This window comes from Oncorhynchus nerka, linkage group LG2 (genome assembly GCF_034236695.1).
Source record: "Oncorhynchus nerka isolate Pitt River linkage group LG2, Oner_Uvic_2.0, whole genome shotgun sequence".
Classification (NCBI taxonomy): Eukaryota; Metazoa; Chordata; class Actinopteri; order Salmoniformes; family Salmonidae; genus Oncorhynchus; species Oncorhynchus nerka.
The window spans coordinates 66,754,469-66,764,539 of NC_088397.1; the positions used below are offsets into that span (position 1 = coordinate 66,754,469).

At 40.6% G+C, this 10,071-nt stretch overlaps 2 pseudogenes; one reads left to right on the forward strand and one right to left on the reverse strand.

The window, feature by feature from the left end:
- Nucleotides 1–2,085: 2,085 nt before the first annotated feature.
- LOC115140130 (glutathione peroxidase 2-like) lies at nt 2,086–3,735 on the reverse strand (annotated as a pseudogene).
- Nucleotides 3,736–7,076: 3,341 nt separating this feature from the next.
- Nucleotides 7,077–9,568, forward strand: LOC135572676 (general transcription factor II-I repeat domain-containing protein 2-like; annotated as a pseudogene).
- The last annotated feature ends 503 nt before the right edge of the window (nt 9,569–10,071 follow it).

Here is a 10,071-nt window from a genome sequence, read left to right on the forward strand (position 1 = left end):
CAGTTTGTTCATCAATGGATGGAACAAGGACTCCTACAAATCGGTCTGCTTGTATGTTGGACTGTTGCTACGTAGCTCTATATTCTTAACTGACACTTAAATGTGTCCCATTGAGTAGTAGTAGTCTTCAGTAGTAGCTGTTCAGCTTGTGAGGGCTAGTGGTGGCAACACAATACATGATGGCAGGAACCAGTGTCTCTGATACCAGTTACCCAGATTCAACACCCTGACCGTACCGTAATATTTCTCTATGTCGCCAAGTGTCTTGTAAAGGTTCATACGGAGCTGTACAGTATATGGCTCTGCCAGTAACTACTTCATGGATCAATTTCCCGTAAGATCATTTCTAGCTCAGTGGCATTTGTCTTGTTTTTTCATGTGGCACAACAGCATGTAAATGTCTTTGGGATTGCAGATGTCATACTTGCTGGTCAGTCCATTTCTGATTATGCCCTCCTAAGATGATTACATGATTAATATAACCATATTTATGCCAATGAATAGAAACTCTTTATATATCTGTAATTATTATTATTCTATAGCAAATGAAAAAGACATCCAGCTGTCCAAAACAGATTTGATTTTAAAGTTGATTTTCTTTACAATCCTCACGAGAAACCTAGCCTTTTGAGCATCAATTTGATGTCAAATATCTTGAATAGATCTAAATATCAAATCAAAGTTTGTTCCCATACACAAATTTGCAGATGTTACCGAAGGTGCATCAAAATGATTGTTTCTAGCGCCGACAGTGCAGTAATGCCAAGCAAAACAATACACATAATACAAAAAAGTAAAATTAAGAAATATAACGAGCAATGTCATAGTCCGGAATATAAATATATATATCATATGGTGTATAGACAGTATCAACAGTATATGAATGGAAACGATGTGTACAGCAGTAGTTATATAGAATGGGCCATGACTATAATACAGTATGTAAATATTATTAAAGTGACCCGTGTTAAATTACTATGTACTTAGGGCAGCAGTCTCTTAAGGTGCAGGGAAGAGTACCGGGTTGTAGCCAGCTAGTAACATGTTACTAAGGTTCAGGGCAGGGTACTGGCCACTGTAATAATCACACTATTTCAAAAATAGGAACATAACTGTTCTAATAATCATATTGCCAATATCTGCAATATACATTTTTAATGGAGAATTATTTGGAATGAAAATACAATAAAGACTGGAAGCCTAAAAGGGTGTCTTGTTTGGACAAGTTGCTTTTCAGAACAGTAAGAATTGGAAGAAAACAGCTATTTCATCACATTAGACATTCTTGCTTAAAGTGTATTGCGTGAGTACACACTGTTATTCACCATATCCTTAGGCAATAATGTGATGCAACCTGAAATTGCATCCATTTCCTTGGTGTTTTTTACAGAATAACTTCCTGGAGTCGTCGAATGAGCTAAACAAATGGCATTCAAAGCATCTAAGCAAATAAACATATTTCAGGAAATTTTTCCTTACAAGTGATATGTGGTTGTCTCACCTAGCTATCTTAAGATTAATGTGCTAACTAAGATGCACTGGTTAAGAGCATCTGCTAAATGACACATTTTAATATCAGGCTATTTCCTCCCTCAGATCATTTAAATCCCCTCCCCACTCAAACGGTGCTATAAATTCTCAAAAATAAAGTTCACAATCTACTGCCTGTTCACACAACCACACTGGTAACCTTTTTTGGTTGTGTTCCAGATGGGAACTGGCGAGGTAATCCTGCTATGATTCATTGACCTACTTATAGGTCAGCATCAATGATTCAGAATGGCATTCACCTGAGAACCTGAATAACCACATTTTGCCTGTCAGAATGACTTGCACTTCCTCGCCTGGCTATTCTGAGAGAAAAAAAAATCCATTCTCTTTCAGCCTTTTTGGCTCAGGTGCACATCTAGTATCAGCAGCTTCCCCTCCCCCAATCCTTACCTTAACCCTAAGTGGGGAAAATATTAACTGACCAAAGATCCTCATCTAAGGGCAACAGCACATTTTTGCTCATGCCACACTTTCACATTTGACCTGAGCATTAATCACATGAAACTCCTGTAAAAGACTAAGACAGACAACACAAAGGGGAAAATCATTTATTTGCCCAACTTCTTACACTTCTTGAAACACAGTCGTGCTTTACATGGGCCAAAGGCAACTGTTATGTTAAGTCTTTTACATTTCATCAGACATCCCTCTCACAAAAGGCTTGGTTTCAATGGATGCCTTCATTTAATAAAAGTTCAGAACACAGCAGCTTTTTGCATATGAGAGCACGGCACATGATTTGAAAAGATAATGGGTGTGCTGCTGTCACACAGAAGCTAATCTTGTATGGAGGAAGTATTTGTTGAATGGGGAGCTGTTGAAAGTTGTTTCTTTTTTAAGTTATGGCCAAGCACATGTCCCAAAGTGTGACAATACTTAATCATTTGAAAAGACATTACAAGTCATTGACATGATTTCCACTCCCCACCATTGCTTCTGTGTGACCAACATGGACGGTTTAGTTAGCCGTATTGAGAAGCTCCTTGATGTCACCCTCAATGTTGCTGGTAAGGAATCTCCTGCCATAACGCTTGAATGGCTCTCCAGCTGGCCCAATGAGGAACTTCTCAAAGTTCCAGGCGATGTCAGTCCTGCAGACTGGACTCCAGATGATGCACTTGGGGTCATTCATTAAGGCCATGGGCTCGTCGGCTGGGAATGGCAACTTCTCCTTGAGGTACACAAACAGCGGGTGGGCGTCCTTCCCATTCACATCCACTTTCTCAAGGAGCTGGAACTTCGGCTCAAAGCCATTTCCCGGACGGACATACTTTAAGGACATCAGGATCTCTTCGTTATTGCAGTTCTCCTGCAGGAGTAGATGGGAAGAATATGTAACATGTACAGAAAAAAATGTGTTAGATGTTTGATCTCAAAAGTGGCCTAATATCAAGGTGAGTCCATTGTCAAAAGCCATAGCTAGAATCCTCAAATTGGATGGACACCATCTAATTTCATAATTGACAGTGCCCTTTCCCCTTCATTAGGAATTGAGACTAGGCCTATAGCTATATACAGTATAAGGACACTGAAGCCCAACCTTGGTATTTTTTCCCAGCCGATGGCAAAATTAGTAGAATTGCGTGAAATTACTTATAAAATTGCCTTTGCTACAGCAACCAAAGTGATAATGGCTGGGTCATTTTTAACTTGTTTTTGCTGTTCTCAACATAGAATGAGTTTTAAAATTGTATAGAAATGGTTTAGTCCTAAATTAGCTTACATTTTCTAAAACTGGATGGGGGGAGGCTATGATGAGAAAGAATACAGTGACATTAGCCCATATTTAGAATTATAAGAAAATGCATCCCCTCTTACCTGATGTCCGAACTGATTGCAGGGCACCCCCAGAATCACTAGCCCCTTGTCGGCGTACCGTTCATGGAGCTCATTCATCTGGGTGTAATCCCTGGTGGTCGTGCCTCAGAGAGACGCCACATTCTCGATCAGCACCACTTTACCCCGAAGAGACGAGAAATTAAACAATTCTCCTGTAAGGAGCTTTGCTGTCAGGTCGTAGAACGTCTTACATACAGCCATTTGCCTGGTAAATGTCACTCCCCGCTTCTATCTGCGAAAATGCTCTGTTGGACTTTTTATACAAGGTATCAACACGGAAATGGGAGGTACTTCATGAACATTTTAGGGTCTAGAAATATTGGGATATTTTGAACTAAAATCGCACGAGTATGCGTTATCCAGGACAAACAACTATGTACACTTGAAGAATACAATACGATACAAATTATAATGACACCCCTTGGACGTCAAAAGTAGAGACAAAGATTGTTATAACTAAACCAAGATAGACCACTGCTTGTCGTTTCCAATGTGAACAAATGAGTCATAGTGGGCAGAACAAGCAAGGATGGTCGGGCAGAGCCAAGCACGCGCAAGCGATATCCTATTGGCGCATTCTAATATACATCTGCATATTTCCGTTAGGGAACGCCTACTATGTAAAGTGCGCATGTGCAATAACTCCTAAACAGCGCGATTTAAAAAATATTAAAAAACCTTTGCAAAGGGTGAAGTCTAGTTTTGGGAACAGAAAACTGTATTGAGATAAAATGTTTAATTGATGAGAAGATTTGCAGAATGTCGGCCAAAATCCACCTGTTCCATCTTCTCCCACGGCCCACAGTGGGCTTCCTCTCACTACCATATTTGGATTAGTGTTCCCTCTACCATATTTGGTAGTGAGTGGAAACGCCAACCGGATGCTTCGCATTTACACATCCAGTCAAATATCTGTATCATTGTTCTTTCTGTGTTAGAAACCTAGTAGACAGCTAGAGTTTCACTGGTTTCACAATATTGCTACTGTCTTGACTTTATACAAGGTCCCTCACTGCATTGCAAAACACGGGTGGGAGTCTTACAGTACGTTTCATTCTCTATAATCCTTCCTAAGTAAGTAAAATGAACAAATTATTGCAGGCCACGCTTCCGTGAAACATCTGTCTAATTTACAATCTATCAGTTTAGAGCGTTAGCTAACGTTAGTCAATGAATAATTGAGTAACACTAGACTAGTCTTATACTTGTGGCTACTCAACCTCTACAGGATTAGTGCACGCCTCCAACTCAATCATTAAGTTTGCGGACGACACTATAGTGGTAGGCTTGATTACCAACAACGACACGACGGCCTACAGGGAGGAGGTGAGGGCCCTCGGAGTGTGGTGTCAGGAAAATAACCTCACACTCAACGTCAACAATACAAAGGAGATGATTGTGGACTTCAGGAAACAGCAGAGGGAGCACCCCCCTATCCACATCGACGGGACAGTAGTGGAGAGGGTAGTACGTTTTAAGTTCCTCGGGGTACACATTACGGACAAACTGAATTGGTCCACCCACACAGACAGCGTTGTGAAGAAGGCGCAGCAGTGCCTCTTTTCAACCTCAGGAGGCTGAAGAAATTCGGCTTGTCACCAAAAGCACTCACAAACTTCTACAGATGCACAATCGAGAGCATCCTGTTTGGCTATATCACCGCCTGGTACGGCAACTGCTCCGCCAACAACCGTAAGGCTCTCCAGAGGGTAGTGAGGTCTGCACAACGCATCCCCGGGGGCAAACTACCTGCCCTCCAGGACACCTACACCACCCGATGTCACAGGAAGGCCATAAAGATCATCAAGGACAACAACCACCGGAGCCACTGCCTGTTTACCCCGCTATCATCCAGAAGGCGAGGTCAGTACAGGTGCATCAAAGCAGGGACCGAGAGACTGAAAAACAGCTTCTATCTCAAGGCCATCAGACTGTTAAACAGCCACCACTAACATTGAGTGGCTGCTGCAAACATACTGACTCAACTCCAGCCACTTTAATGATGGAAATTGATGTAAAAATGTTTCACTAGCCACTTTAAACAATGCCACTTAATATAATGTTTACATACCCTACATTACTCATCTCATAAGTATATGTATATACTGTACTCTATATCATCTACTGCATCTTGCCATCTTTATGTAATACATGTATCACTAGCTACTTTAAACTATGCCACTTTCATGTTTACATACCCTACATTACTCATCTCATATGTACATACTGTACTCTATACCATCTACTGCATCTTGCCTATGCCTTTCTGTACCATCACTCATTCACATATCTTTATGTACATATTCTTTATCCCTTTACACTTGTGTGTATAAGGTAGTAGTTGTGGAATTGTTAGGTTAGATTACTCATTGGTTATTACTGCATTGTCGGAACTAGAAGCACAAGCATTTCGCTACACTCGCATTAACATCTGCTAACCATGTGTATGTGACAAATAAAATTTGATTTGATTTGAGGTTGTGAGTATTTTTTTTTTACATCCCAGGACATAGACATATCTGATGTCGACATAAAGCTTAATTCTTGTTAATCTAACTGCACTGTCCAATTTACAGTAGCTATTACAGTCTACCATCATCGAAGATGATGGTACAAAAAACAAACAAAAAGCGCATGTTTTTTCTTTGTATTATCTTTACCAGATCTAATGTGTTATATTCTCCTACATTAATTTCCACAAACTTTAAAGTGTTTCCTTTCAAATGGTATCAAGAATATGCTAATCCTTGCTTCAGGGTCCTGAGCTACAGGCAGTTCAATTTGGGTATGTCATTTTAGGCAATTAAAAAAAATTAGGAGTTGGATCCTTAAGAGGTTTTAACTAATTTAGCCACTAGACAATTTCTCAACCCAACAATAGCAGTGTGGCTAGCTAGCTAGTTCCATCTATGTACTTACGAGAACAAATTGGGTCAATAACATTGGGGACTATAAAATGGCTAACCTTGAACTTTATCATCATGTCATCATCCAATCATTTATCTTTTTTGTAAAAGGTAAGGTGCCAGAAACAAAAAGTGAGCGCAAGAGGTAAAGGATCAATATCATGCCAAATGTATTGTGAACACACAGCATGCATTTTGTATTTGTGTATCATGATCTGTACAAATATGTACCAATCCACAAATGTAAATCACCAATCCACAAATGTAAATCACTTTCCACAAATGTAAATCACTTTCCACAATTATAAATCACTATCCACAAACAAACACCTTTTATTTGTATTTGTAAATAAATATATTGCATTAGATTTTTTAAAGAACTGCAGATATGCAGGTAATTTCCAAAGGCCTTAAAAGTGAAATGACTGCCATAAAGATTTGCACATAGGAGAGATATGCGCAAACATGGCAGATATGGCAAAGCTGCAACTCCGTATTTGGAAGCGCTTAGGTCACTTGACTTTTGGCAGCAATTTGATGACAAGAAAATACAAAAAGTTATCATGCGTAGAAAGCGATTTGTAGTCGTAGAAAAAAAGTGTGTATTCGTAGAAAGCGATTTCTATACGTCGCTGGTAGCCTCTCGTTCGGCCATGTTGATGTCTGCCTTTCAAGGCTGCAGAAATTATATGATAACCATAATATGTTAATCATATTACAGTCCCTTGCCGAAAGTATTTACCCCCCTTGGCATTTTTCCTATTTTGTTGCCTTACAACACATATGTCAGAGTCAAGGCCCGCGGGCCACATCCGGCCCGCAAGAAGGTTTTTTACGGCCCCTGGGATGATCTTGATTTATTATTAGAACCGGCCCGCAGCAAGCCGGCAGCCCGCAGATCTTTTACACGCACCAATACTACATTTCCCACAATGCAAAGGTGACGCACCGAGCAGTAGGCTGCTTCATTTCAATATTTATTGGCACAGCAGTCGTCAGCATCACAGTAAAATTAACTTTCAGATACCCATCAAAAATGGCAAAACGGAAGGTGGATACTGAGAACCGGGGGTTTCAAACAAGGTGGGAGTCGGAGTATATGTTCACGAAGGTAGCTGGAAAACCTGTGTGTCTTCTGTGTGGAGAAAGTGTGGCGGTACTGAAAGAGTATAATCTGAGACGACATTATGAAACGAAACACGCGGACAAAAACAAGAATATGGACATGGAACAAAGGCTACAAAAGGCAGAGGAATTAAAACGAGGCCTCAAATCTCGACAGGCTCTGTTCAAAAAAGCCAAATCACAAGGCCAGGCTGCTGTCAAGGCCAGTTTTATTTTGGCAGAAGAGATCGCTAAATCAGCCCGGCCATTTACGGAGGGGATTTCATCAAAAACTGCATGATTAAAGTTTGTGACGAAGTTTGCCCAGAAAAAAGGCAACTCTTTTTAAATGTGAGTCTGAGCAGAAACACCATTGCCGAGAGAGTAGACCAGTTGTCCATCAATCTAAAAGAGCAGCTTGTGAAAAAGGGAAAAGATTTTATTGCATATTCCTTGGCTGTGGATGAGAGCACCGACATTTCTGACATTGCCCAGTTGTCAATTTTCATCCGCGGAGTGGACTCCAACCTAAGCGTGACAGAGGAGTTTTTGGCTTTACGTCCTATGCATGGCACAACTACGGGGCATGATTTGTATGAAGAGGTGTCAAGATGTGTAAATGAGATGGAGCTGCCTTGGGAAAAACTCGTGGGTTTGACAACCGACGGAGCACCTGCGATGTGTGGACACAGGAGCGGACTGGTGGCGAAGATACGGGAAAAGATGCAAGAGGAAAACGCGACAGGTGAGCTGACAGCTTATCATTGTATCATACACCAGGAAGCGTTGTGCGGTAAAGCCTTGAAAATGGAGCATGTAATGAGCATCATCACGCGCACAGTTAACTTTATCAGAGCCAAAGGTTTGAATCACCGCCAGTTCAAGGCATTTCTGACGGAGTTAGAAACGGAGCATGGTGATTTGCCTTATCACACAGAGGTGCGATGGCTAAGCCAGGGAAAGGTGCTTCAAAGATGTTTCGAGCTTCGTGAGGAGATTTGTCTGTTCTTGGACAGCAAAGGGAAAGACACAACACAACTCCGAGACGAAATGTTTCTGTGTGAAATGGCTTTTCTGTGTGACATTACGAGTCATCTGAATGCAATAAACTTGCAGCTGCAGGGTCGGGATCGTGTCATCTCTGATATGTACAGTACAGTGAAGGCATTTAAAACCAAACTGACTCTGTGGGAGACGCAGATGCGGAAAGAAAATTTGAGCCACTTTCCCAGCTGCCAGACCATGAAAGAGAAGCTCTCTACCAGTGCGTTCCCGAGCACACAGTTGGCTGATAAAATAGGTATGCTTGCCGCTGACTTTCGACGCCGATTTGCTGACTTTGAAGCACAAAAAAGCAGGTTGGAACTGCTCGGTAACCCATTTGCTGTTGACGTGGAAAGCTCACCACCAAACCTCCAAATGGAGTTGATTGACCTCCAATGCAATGATGCACTGAGGGCAAAATATGCGGCAGTGGGTGCTGCGGAGTTCGCCCGTTTCCTCCCGGCACAATGCCCCAGCTGCGCATCCAGGCTGCTCAAACGTTGTCTATGTTTGGCAGCACATACCTGTGTGAACAACTGTTTTCTTTGATGAACCTGAACAAAACATCACACAGAAGTCGACTTACTGCTGAACACCTCCACTCAATTCTGAGGATTTCTTCAGCTCAGAGCCTTACCCCGAACATTGATGAACTTGTGGAAAAGATGGGACACCACCAAGTATCACCCTCAACCTCAAACAAGTGAACATTACTGTGCAATCACATATTTAGAGTTTTTACTCAGTTCAAGTTTAAAAGTTAAAATTTAATATTTGTTTTCACTGCATGTTACTTCTCCTTAAACAAAGTGTTGTTTTTGATTAATAGATTTTTGCACTTTATTTTTTTGTATTTCAATCCAATTATATTTTAAAAATATTTCAGTTGAGTGGATGATAGAAAATTGCTATTATTGTTTTTTCTTTGAAGTAAATTTAGCCCACTTTTGCTAAAATAGAAAATATAGTCTACTGATGGTGCCTTGAATACCGGTTTCTTTCATTTAATGTTCATGTTATGGGGATATTTATATAAAGGAAATTTGTCTTTTGTGTCTGTTGAAAATTAAAGATTACTGACAGAGCCATAAGAAAATATTGCTTTATTTATCTGATCATATTGTAATATATTTGTTAGGTTTTCAGTAGGTTCAATTAGGTTCACTAGACTATATGCGTCATTTAAAATTTTTCAATGAACATTCGAACAGTCCGGCCCTCGTCTTGTAGCTGATTTTTTTATTTGGCCCTCCGTCCATTTGACTTTGACACCCCTGCCTTACAACCTGGAATTAAAATAGATTTTTGGGGGGTTTGTACCATTTGATTTACACAACATGCCTACCACTTTGAAGATCCAAAATATGTTTAATTGTGGAACAAACCAGAAATAAGACAAAAAAAACGGAAAACTTGAGCGTGCATAACTATTCACCCCCATAAAGTCAATACTTTGTAGAGCCACCTTTTGCATCAATTACAGCTGCAAGTCTCTTGGGATATGGCTCTATAAACTTGGCATATCTAGCCACTGGTATTTTTGCCCATTCTTCAAAGCAAAACTGTCCACCTCCTTCAAGTTGGATGGGTTCCTGCAAAATAATTAGCTGTAAAGTGGAAAATTTCT